This window comes from Octopus sinensis, linkage group LG6 (genome assembly GCF_006345805.1).
Source record: "Octopus sinensis linkage group LG6, ASM634580v1, whole genome shotgun sequence".
NCBI lineage: Eukaryota > Metazoa > Mollusca > Cephalopoda > Octopoda > Octopodidae > Octopus > Octopus sinensis.
Window position 1 is genome coordinate 61,035,629 of NC_043002.1, and position 12,500 is coordinate 61,048,128.

Here is a 12,500-nt window from a genome sequence, read left to right on the forward strand (position 1 = left end):
TGTATGTAGATGTATGTATGTATGAATATAACGCGTGCGTGCGTGTATGTGTATGAGTGTACGAATGAGTGAGTGTACGTGCTAAAGAGTGTGCGTGAGTAAATGAGTGCTTGTTTTCCAGTAGACAGATAAATGGACTGGCTGTCATAGCCAAGATGTTTGTGACCAGCGATCAAAGATAACAAAAGTAATAAATGAAGATAATAAAATTAAAATTAGGGAATGGTCTGTATTTGTATGTGTATATATATGTGTGTATGTGTAGGTATGCATAGGTACACATATGTATATATATATATATATATATATATATATATATATATATATCTATGTATATGTATGTGTGTGTAATGTGTGTGTATGTGTATATATGTGTATATAGGGACTAGTGTGCTGTGTGTGCATATGTGTGTGTGGATATTGTGTGTATGCGTGTATGTGAGTATGTGTGTGTATGTGTATATATATTTTTTCTGTGTGTATATGTATGTGTGGTCGTGTGTGTATATATACATGTGTGTATACGTGTATGCATGTGAGTGTGTGTATGTATACATATATGTGTATGTTAGATATGTATATGTATGTGTAAGTGTATATATATGTATATATGTGTGTGTGTACGTATGTGTGTATGTATATGTATATATGTTTGTATGTGTGTGTATATATGTATACATATGTGCATAGGTATAAGTGAGAATCTCCTTATTTACCTAAAACTCTATTCCCTTTTTTTTATATATATTTTTATATATTTTTTTATATATTTTTTAATTTTTTTATTTATTCTTCTATCTAATTTAACACTGACTCCTTGACCACTCCCCCAAGTATGATATTTTGCGCTATGCCTACCCCCAAAAAGTCCCCCACGAACACCCCTTTAAACCTGCCTAAATGTATAAATGCCAATACAATTCTTGTTAACTAGCTTCCTGAAGATTTCTCTTGAATGAAACAGTTCTAGTCCTGTAGAAGCTCCTTCTATATAATAAATTAATTTTACTCTACTATGTATTGAGTACCTTATTTACTGTGGTTAACCCGAATCAACCCGGGACCTACATATATATATACGCGAGAAAGAAGCAACAAGAATGGATAGGTTTTTAGTACAATCGTTTCATACAAGGACAGGCTTTATTAAAAGTTGTAAAAATTACAGCATATAAACGTGTCCCGTACTCATCAGCTAAAATACATGTGAGTTCTCTAGACATCCTAGTGGTTGAGGCTATACTCATGAAGTAATGTAGATAATTAAGTAACATAAACAGATTTCCAAAGTTCATAAAGTTCTTTAAAGATGATGTACAGTCTTATCACAGAATTTTAAAAAAGTTCTTATAGCATCACAGAGAAGGTGACCTAATCCATAGAGCACATATGAATTTCCAGAGATATGATGAGGGATTACATACTCACAGAAGACAAATTTATCCATTGTTAATCAGACGAGGTGGGTCTCAATTCCTGCTTATTAGCATTACAGAGAGGGTGAATTAATCCTTTGTTTAGATGCACAATTTCCAATGGTGTAGATGTAAGTTTCCAGAGAAATGAAGAGGAATTTCATATTCACAGGCGATAAATTTATCAATGGTTGAACACAATGAGGTAGGTATCAATTCTTGTTATATGATTAGTATTTGCCACATTAATCACATTACTGCTATTTACAAGAGGCTGTAGCTATTTACTTATAAAGGCTGAAGGGCCTTCTGGAGAGGCCAAGAATAGAAAGGAAGGGAATAGAAGAAAAGAGAGAAAATAAGGGAGGAGGGAGCAAAAAAAGGCGGGGGAAGGGGACTAAAAGAGAAGAGAAAAGGAAAAAGAGAATAAGAAGAAGAAACAGAAAAAAAGAGAAAAGAAAGAAATAGGGAAAGAAGGGAAAAAAATAAAAATAAAAAAGAGGGTTCTAGTTATCCAGAAGAATAGTAGACGGCAAGTCTGGTTTTAATTTACAGGCATCTAGGAACTAGAGGAGAATATTATTCTTTGGCCAGTAAAACAGTTAATTTATTGCTGTTGAAATCAGTTATGAATTTAAAGAGAATCTAAAGAGATAACACAGTCAGGGGTTTAGGGGTCAGATGCTAAAATCAAAAGAAAATACATTAGGAAAATCTAAGTATAATCTTATCAAAAAGTCAATAAAACTTACTTATTTATTTATTCATTTTATTGTCTTAAGGAGTTGCCGTTATTATTCATACATTGACGGACTACAGGTCAAATCTTAGAAGATCATTTACAAGGTGTTAGGGGATTGTCTATCATAATGAAGATAATCATATTATCACCGAGGGGGTAGCCTTATTTATTTAATTTTGAAATAGAATTATGGGGCTATAGTATCTCATTTTATTTTATTAGAGTTATGCTACTTAAATTAGATTAAGTTAGGAATTAAAATTAAAAATTACAATTAAGATTTAAAATTAAGAATTTAAAAGATTATGAGTTTGAAATTAGATAAAGCCTAAATTAAGCAGCGTGTAAGTACTATTCATTTCCCTGTTCTCAAAAAACTGATGCAGATATAAGGAAAAAGATAACTGTGGTGTGAGAACTCTTAGTTATCTACTTAAAGCAGTGCTATACTAGTAGAAATCAAGTTATATCTATCTATCTAGTTACGGATATTCTAATCATTTAAAATATTTTAAAGTCTTCAATTTAGCGTGGACACAAACTTGACCTAGTTCGATATGATTATTCAATAAGTTTCTATGTTTTCTATGCTTTAGAATTTCATACGTCTCATGGAGCATAGTTGGCAACCAACCCTACTATTTTTATACGGAATTGCTCTCCTAACTATTTCCCAATTAAGGTTATAATTTTTATTATTATTTTTGAGTTCCCAGATTTTGTTTGAAAGTGTGGTGGTACCAGCTTTATGACGTAAGTTAAAAGACGAGATGTGATTTCTAACTCTGGCTAGAAAAGTAATTGTACATCCCGTAAAGATATTTGTTATTCTCCGTGGATATGGTACATTTATAGATTACATTATTTTCCCCACATAGACCAGGTGCCGGGCATTTTGATTTTATTCTACACTTACACACAGGAGGAGCAACTTCAGGCTTTGGATTATTCTTGGGTAGATGTCTTAGGTTCCTATTATTTTGATTATCATTTCTATAGTTGGTGCTGATATCTAAAGTATTGCTATTATTTATTGATCCTTCAGCTTCATCATTTAGGTTTAAAGTCCTACCATGATTTATTATATTATTGGTAATGTTACTATTATTGTTAGTCTTTTTTTCCGACTGCATATTGCTGTTATAAATATCACTGATATTTTCATTCTCCTTATTTTCTCCATTAGCCTTATATCTATTATTTCTAATTATTAACATTATTACTTCTATTAATATCGGCATTGTTATTATTACTATTAATGTTAATGTTATTAGTCATTCTGTGGTTACTAATTTCACCTATGTTTTGATAGTTACTATTGCTGTTTTTTTGTTGGTAGTATTATTATAATTGCTATTGGTATTCATGCTGATATTATTATTTTTATTTCTATCTTTCCTGGCTAGTTTAATGTTTTTATTATTAATCTTAGCTATTAAAGGGACATATTTGGGGGTTGAATAAGAAATCCTAACTGTTTTCCTAGATATAATTCTATGATATCTATGAGAGATAGGGAAATTTTTTTCCAGAATTACTTTGAATTTGTTCTGTATATCCGATTGTATCGCACAGTTGAAAGGGATATTCAGCCATAATATATCTTTTTTATTAAATTTAGGGTTCGTAGAATTACTACTATTCATCTCACCGGAGTTATTGTATTTATTACCATTATTTTTATTTTTATTTGTGTGCATCTTAGGTTTATCTACTTCAATATTATCCGAGTTACCTATGTTCTGGTCAATGCTTCTATTTGAATTGTTGGGCCTGTGCGCTAGATTAGCGTTTACCATTAATTTAATTCTACTTTTATTTCGGGCTTGGTCTGTATTGCTGCTTACGTGATTACTGATAACTTCATTATTAGGAATACGTGAGTTCCCCTTATCAACGAATGTAATCTTTTGGTTGTATCCAGCCTTAGTTAACGCCTCATTATAATGCTCAGAATGGGAGTTAAATATATCCTTATTGGATGATAATTTTGAAATTCTTAATGAAATATTTCTTACTAAAGATTCTATTATATTTGGGGGATGATTTGATAATTTATTTACGTAATTCGTGATTTCGCCTTCCTTTCTAAATGGGTAATGTTTATATGCTGTAATTTTTACAACTTTTAATAAAGCCTGTCCTTGTATGAAACGATTGTACTAAAAACCTATCCATTCTTGTTGCTTCTTTCTCGCTTATAATCACCCCACATTACTGTATTGTTAAAACAGTATAGTTTTTTTTTGGTGCATCTAAGTTAGGTACCATATTCAAGTAAATTCATTTAAATTAACTTGAATCTTTATTGCTTTTTGTATATATATATATATATATAATATATATATATATATATATATATATATATATGCGCGTGTGTGTTTGTGTAATGAGACTGAACAAGAAATCCAGAGATATATGTGCCTGGCGGTGTTTACTTAGCTGCATAAAAATGTGCTCCGCTAAGTGTGAGAGGAATCTTTGTGTGACGATGGTATTAGTATCTTTCGGCTTTTAAATTTCCTCTGGCCATTTTAATAATCTATAATTTTCACTTTACCATTTTACGGAATCAACCGCATATTCCTATGACGTTTTCTTTAAATTGTGAAGTAGAGTTAGCTTAACTCTAGACAATGTAGTAGCATCACCGGTGAGGATTAATTCTATCCCAAATCGGCCGGTTGATCTGGTTTCCTCACTTGCCGTGGGGAGGTTGTCTCCCTTGTCAGTCAATAGATAGTTGTCTGTTGAACAGAAAATGCTTCGTTCGTGGCTTAGTGTTGTTTTAACTCTTATTTCTGTCAATGCTGTGGTGCTGTCTCGAACTCTTAGTAGTTTTTAGTGACGAATGTATTTGTGCCTTACTAAACACAATATCATCGTATATACCGTTATTGTATCCACGTTTGTGTACACTGAAAACTTAATCCTGTCTCATTCTTATTATTGTCAGCCTTTCAATGCAAATCGAACGAAACAAGTGAATGATTTGTTTATATATAACATGCAGTTATATAATTAGAATATTCCTATTTACTGCAGCGCGGATGATCATGTCTTCATTAAATACTTTATCCATGCTATCCTCAGTATTCTCCTTCAGAAGCACTTTTCACAATTCTCGAAGCAGCGTCTCATTTCTGATGTAAAAGACCATGCCTTACCTCCATACAATACAAAATGGTAGACACAGCAGTTCAATATATAGATCTTAGTCTTTTACGTAGTTTCAAGATGTTTTTCATATAAACCCACAAATTATTCTGCATAGATAATCCAGAGAGAAGCAGTTTCCTACTTACCACTGCTTGAGTCACCCCTTCTTCATCAGACGTTTTGCTTGTCCATGTTATCCTGATAGAAAGTAGCCGAGTGAATTATATTATCGAACTAGGTTAAAAGTTTATATGTCTGAAGTTAAAACCATTTAGGTCTCGATGTCATAGATTGTGATCATCGATATCGCATCTCCTGGTATTTCTGCCTGGACAAAATAATATATTAACTCGGCTGACAGCCATCTTATCTGGAAAGAAAAATATTTGACGAGTGTATACCTGCGTAGGCATTTATCAACAACATCACCAAGATAACGCAAGTGATTGCTGTCAAAGAACACTCTTCCATGAAAATTCTTAATTTCAAGAGTATTGCAATTTGGTTCTGCCTAAAGCTTAATAAAATGAAATCGAATTTGTCCGAATTTAGAGCCATTTCAATTATATGAATCTAATTAGTAATAGATTTTAAGTTCACACTAATTATTTTCTGCAGTGCATTATTGAACAAAAACTTCAATATATGTGTAATGAAGACACACACACACACGCGCGCGCGCACACACAAACACATTCACATTTACGGATATATACTATATATATCTTATACTTAATCACCTACATGAATGAAAATACACACACATATCTAGGTATGTTTATATATATATATATATAGATATAGATATAGATGTATACACATACACACACACACACACACACACACACATATATATATATATACATATATATGTGTGTGTAAATATTTACATATATATATGTATGTATATATACATGTATATATATATATGTATGTATGTATATGTGTAAGGTTATATACATAGATATACACTACACACGTACATATGCAAATATATGTATATATATATATATATATATATATATATATCAGAGGGTTACAGGAAGCTAGCTGGTTGTTATAGCAACAACTTACACCGCATGTCCACTCCACACACACTCACACACACGTGCATCTACAACATTCGTTAATTTCTTGAGGATGGGGTCATAACCCCGAAATATTGAATGCAAGGTGGGTCTTCATTAATTCACATATTTGTTTTCTTGTGGTTTGCCTTCCTTTTACTTGGCATTGTTCTCGTCCTATCCACCATCCCTTATACAATATATTTATACACATACGCATAAGTATATCTCTATATACTTGTATATACATGTATATACATTTATATATATATATATACTTACATACCAACATATACGTATGTATACATGCACGCACACACACACACACATAGGTAAATATCGCATAGTATATGAAACCTGATGCAACTTGCATTGGGTGGCACTTATGAACATACGGTATCTTTTAGTTTTGTAATTAGTATTTATTGCAATCACAGAGGTGGTGTTTTGATGATGATGGTCTTCTCAGACCATCCAAGACATATTTGAAATAAATCTGACCTGGAAGTCGATATCTACGGAAGTCGTGCGTGATAACCCGTCATTTCTAAAAAATATTGGGTAGACGTCCATCAAATCATACCCGAGTGTCCTAAAAATGACATAATTATACGTGCTAATATATCTCTGTGTACATTTGGAGTTAAATACTTGCAGCGTAACTAGTTGGGGTGTGGGGCATGAGATTCACTCCGGGTGACGCTTTTATTAGGAAGCTCTTCTCGTTTTGCTCTATAAGCCTATATAGGGAGCGGGGGCGTGAGATGGCAAACTCAACATACACTACATCTTGCTAATGACAAAGGGGGATATGGCCATGGCTTAGAAGAATTTGGTCTAGTCTTCTAATTATGTGCTATTTTGATCTAATAATGCGTGTTCCTAATAATGAAGTTCTGTTGCTATAATATCAAAGCTAAAACATGCAGAGTAAAGCTGCTTGGCACACATTGATCTTAAACTCTGCTGTGCATGTGCACAAATTCTTAACGCTCTAATTCAGTTCCGCTGTTTGTAGCATTGCTTGGAAGGAAAATGTGTAGTGAGTGATCGTCGCATTAGCCATAACAAAGAAAAGTTGTCGTGGCGACATCTGCTCAGAGGCCTTGTCAAAGTTGCAGGAAGTGTATGGAGAGGGGTATAGGATCCGCACACAAGAGTAAGTGTGGTTGAGACTTTTCCAAGATGGCCGAAAAATGTCGATATTGATAAACATTTTGGGAGACCCGTTAACAGCAGAAGTGAGGAAAATATCAGAGATGTGCGTGCAGCTGTGGAGAAAATCATTGATTCACCATCCGAGAGTTTTCAGAGGATGTGCAGATTAGTTACGGTTCTGTTCAGTCATTATATCTGAAGATTTGGGTATGAGACGTGAGACTGCCAATTTTGGGCCAAAACTGCTTTCAGCTGACCAGATAGACACTCGGCTTTCAGTTTCACAAAATCTCCCCTTGATTGTGTCAAGAATGATGAAAATGTTTTGAAAACTTTGTGTAGGCCTCTGAGCTGATATCGCCAGGCAAAATTTGATGCAGATTCTCTACTATACTTTCTCTGTAATAATCAATGCGATGATCACACGCTACACACCTTCCTTCCAAGCGCTAATATTAACAGCAGAAGTGAGCTCGAACGTTAAAAATTGGTGTGCATGCAAAAGAAATTAATGATGTAGAAGGCCCACGATCTGTCTACGAACGTATGACACAAAACTGGTTTAGACGTTTTATGGAAGGTGATAACATCCTTGAAGATAACCCATGTTCAGAGAAGTCTTCTGGTGTGGAAGATGAAGCTTTGTTTGAAATGGTTGAATAGCATCCAAGCAGAAGCATTCATACATTGTCAGCAGAACTAGGTCCTTCACAGAGCAACATCAGTCGATATCTCTATATGCTGGGCCTTGTGAACAGACGCTGTCGGGAACAGACCAATGGCTATCCTCAACGACAAGTGAATATTTGCAAACAACTGCTAACGAATTCTCGAGATGCTCTTTTTTGACGTCGAATATAAACTGGGGAAGGAAAATAGATCTATCTTCATAATGCTAATATAAGATATCATCGGCTTCGTTTTCTTCAGGTTTTAGGACCTCTTGTCAAACATGGTCGGTCAGAACAGAAGGTCATGTTGTATAGTTGGAGGAATTCGGGATTTTTTGCGGAGGGTGAAAGTGGTAACAAGAACAGGACAGTGAGAACAAAACAGTAAAAACAAACGGTGAGGGCTGTTAAGTGAAGACGATAGAAAAATTATTATGAACGCTAGGAAGACGAGCTTATGAAGGAGACAGCATAAGCAAGTTGTTGTCTCTACCATGGTAGTGGTCAGAAAGATAGATTATCTTTCGTCACGTGTCAGTGACGAGAGAGTCGAGGGGGAGGAGGAGTGAGAGAGAGGGAACGGTAAAGAGGAGAGCAGAATAATAGGAAAGGGTGGGAGAGAAAACCAGAAAGGATGAAGAACAAGAGAGGGAGAGAGATATAGACAGAGAACAGATAGTAAAGATAGAAGAGTGCACATCAAAATTATTAAGATAAAACTTACTTGGAAAAGGATGTGTGGCGTTTGATTGTATAATAATATAAATAATATATAAATATATGCATATATACATACATATATGGACATACTTACATATATATGTATATATACATGCTTATATGGGTACAGGATATAAAAAAAAACGTTGAATAGAATGAGAAATGAAAATATAAAAACGAAAACATAGAAATGAACTATATATACACATTTATATACACACACAGACACACAGACACGCACGCACACACACACACACACACACACACAACACACACACACACACATATATATATATATATTACATTTACGCATGCACACCTCTAGGTCGATCAATGTAGGTAAGTGTATATGCGAGTATGTGAGAGAATGTGTGTATGTGTGTCTATAAACGTATATGTTCGTGTTATAGCCACAATGTGCAGAAATCTACGACAGCATCCTGATCTGACATACATCTTATCTCAATGTAACAAGGCTCATATTTGATGTGTACCAAATGATAAACTTCCTAACCTACATTTCACTGGTTAACCTTGAGACATCTTGTTACCATTAAACAGACATCTTATAATCTTTTCATCCGTTCAACGACAAAATGCTACAGATGTAAGCCATCACTACTTACTCTAGGAAAACAAAGACATCGAAAGTAGACTTTAAGTGACTAGAGAAAGCAATTTAGAGAAAATATCTTTTCTTGTCAGAAACTGAGCAAATGATGTGGTCTTAACTAGGAAACGAAGAGCATTGCCGTGGTCATAATAGCTGGGACAAATAGCAGCCAAAACTGTCTTCGTTCCTGCAAAGCTAATAATAATAATAATAATAATAATAATAATAATAATAATAATAATAATAATAATAATAATAATAATAATAATAATAATAATAACAATAATAATAATAATAATAATGATAACAATGATAATAATAATAATAATGATGACAATAATAATGATAATGGACAGGTGGGCTTGGGAAATTAAGCAGATTTGGTCGATGGAAAAGGTAGCAGTAGTACCAATAATTGTCGGAACAAAAATCTGGAGAAGTATGTGGAACTAATACGGGCTGCAATAAAGGTGGAGCGCTTGCAGAAAACAGCACTGCTTGGAACCGCTCAAATACTCCGGAAGGTTCTCGAAAAATAAGAGGTGTTACCTTAGTTCACTGGTAAGTGAACAGCTGACACTATAGTAGATTTCCTGCGTTAGAAGCTGTGCAAAGGCAATAATAATAATAATAATAATAATAATAATAATAATAATAATAATAATAATAATAATAATAACACTTTCCATACAATAACCATCAGAGCATCACAACAAATCACAGCACATACCCAAGGCACGCAGAGCTGCGCTCGGTAGTGAAGTGAAAGCACGCTATAAATGATAATAATAATAATGACAATAATAATAGTACAACCTAAACAAAACAATGGACAAACACAAGACACTCTGTACAGCAAATAATAAACTTCCGCTAGCGAGCTAGATAACCGACGCATTAAACACTCAACACACAATACAAGCCGTAATACAACAAAAGACTGCACCACAAATCGAGGAAAAAACAAACTTACAATACTGGGAAGATTTTGAGCACTTGTAACAAAAGAAAAGAACGCACAATGCTACATACACCCCAGCAACACAGAGGTGTAGCAGGGGATGCAGCAGAAATTTGCCTCAAATGACCAAATATCGAACAATTATATACTACTACTACTACTACTACTGATGATGATGATGATGATGCCTGAACACAGTATTATGCAGTGGTTTTCATGGCTTCTGATCTTAACTGATTGGAAGTGTTATCATGTACATTGTTGTGTCTTGGTATAAAGAATGGGCTACAGCAAATATTCTACTCAATACCACAGATTTGCTTGTCAGTTGTTTGACCTTAACCAGTTGAGCATGGCGCTTAGTGGCTGACGATATGTGTTTCTGTGATCACGAGCAGAGTAGTGGGAGTAGCATCATAGCCGTATGTTGAAAGGAATTCTTTGGGGTTAGAATAATTCACCTCTGGAAACATGGGTGTTCACTATCTTTAAACAAACCTTATTCTCAGACCGTTTAAGCGGGATAGGCTACTCGACCTGAAGAAAATCTTAACTGATCCCCAAGGTTTAGTGCTGTTTATTTGACATGAGATCACCATGTCACGTACGTATGTTTGTGATGCATGTTTCTGGTGTACTCCTATCAGACGGGTAGTGATGATGGGCACACTGGGCTCCTTATAGTTCTACCCCAGTGTCACTTTGATGGTACGAACTGCTCTCTCACTCAACGATAACAATACTCATATAGTAATTGATTGTAGCATGCTGGTGCTGAAAGTATACAAGAAAGACATGACAACTTGGGAAGAGTAATATTGCAGCTATGTCGAAAGCTAGGATTTGACCATACTGATAAATGGTATGAACATAAACCTGGTAAAATACTAGAAATAAATAAACAAATATAAGATATTATGTAACTTTAACGCCCAGACTGAGAGAGTAATTGCAGCTAGAAGGCCTGATTTAGTAGTAGGTCACAGAGATACAATGTGCCAGATAATTGACTTTACAGTCGTACATAATGAGGGGAATAGTATGAGAGATATAGACAAACTAGTAAAGTACTAGGGCATAGCCTTTGAATTACAGAGACTATGGGAAGTGCTGGTAAAATGTATCCCTTCATTAGGTACAATCCCTAAAGATTTGGACAAATAGACAGAGGAAAACCCAATTTTGTACAGCTCCAGAAAACAGTGTTACTAGGTACAGCTAGGACACGTAGTAGGGTTCTTGGCATCTAATGTTACTTGTAGCAGCCCAGTGTTAGGAATTATTCTTTTCTAACAGCCTAATCTGTTGAGCATAAAGAAATAATAAGGAATTTCTTTCGATTTTGGCGCAAAGCGAACAATTTTAGCGTGTGGTAGAGGGCCGATTATAAATGAATTTTGCCGATTTGAAACTGGAGCATACACGCAGATTGTCAAATGTTTGACTTTGGGAAACAAGGCATAAATTGGACGAAATAAATCTGTTGTTCTTGTTGGCCTCTCCCGGGACGAATTTTCGGATACACCGATATCCAGTTTTTACCATAGTAGGTGTATAAGAGACTAACTTCTCAATTGTGTGTATATACGAAGTATGATATGTATATGTATATTTATACAAATATATATGCATGTATATGTATGTATCTATATATAAAACTACAGAAGGCTTGTGTTATAAGGTTAAAGAATATATTTAAGTCGTTATGTTAGAAAAATGTTATAAAGTTTTTTGTATAGTAACATAGTTTTGGGAGAAATAACCGGTTTCGTATTTTCTTTTCAAATTTTTCAAATTTCTTTACCTACGTCATGGCATGTCTTCGCTATGGAGTGAAGTATGGGGTTCCAGGCTGGGGAAGGTAATCAGGGATTTCTTCCGGTATAAGGGAGATAATCGCTTTATATGTTTTTCAATAAGATGAGTTTCCTTGTTTAAAATTGTTAGAAATGGTTAAGTTTTGGCTTATATTTTGAAGAATGTTCCCTTGTTTA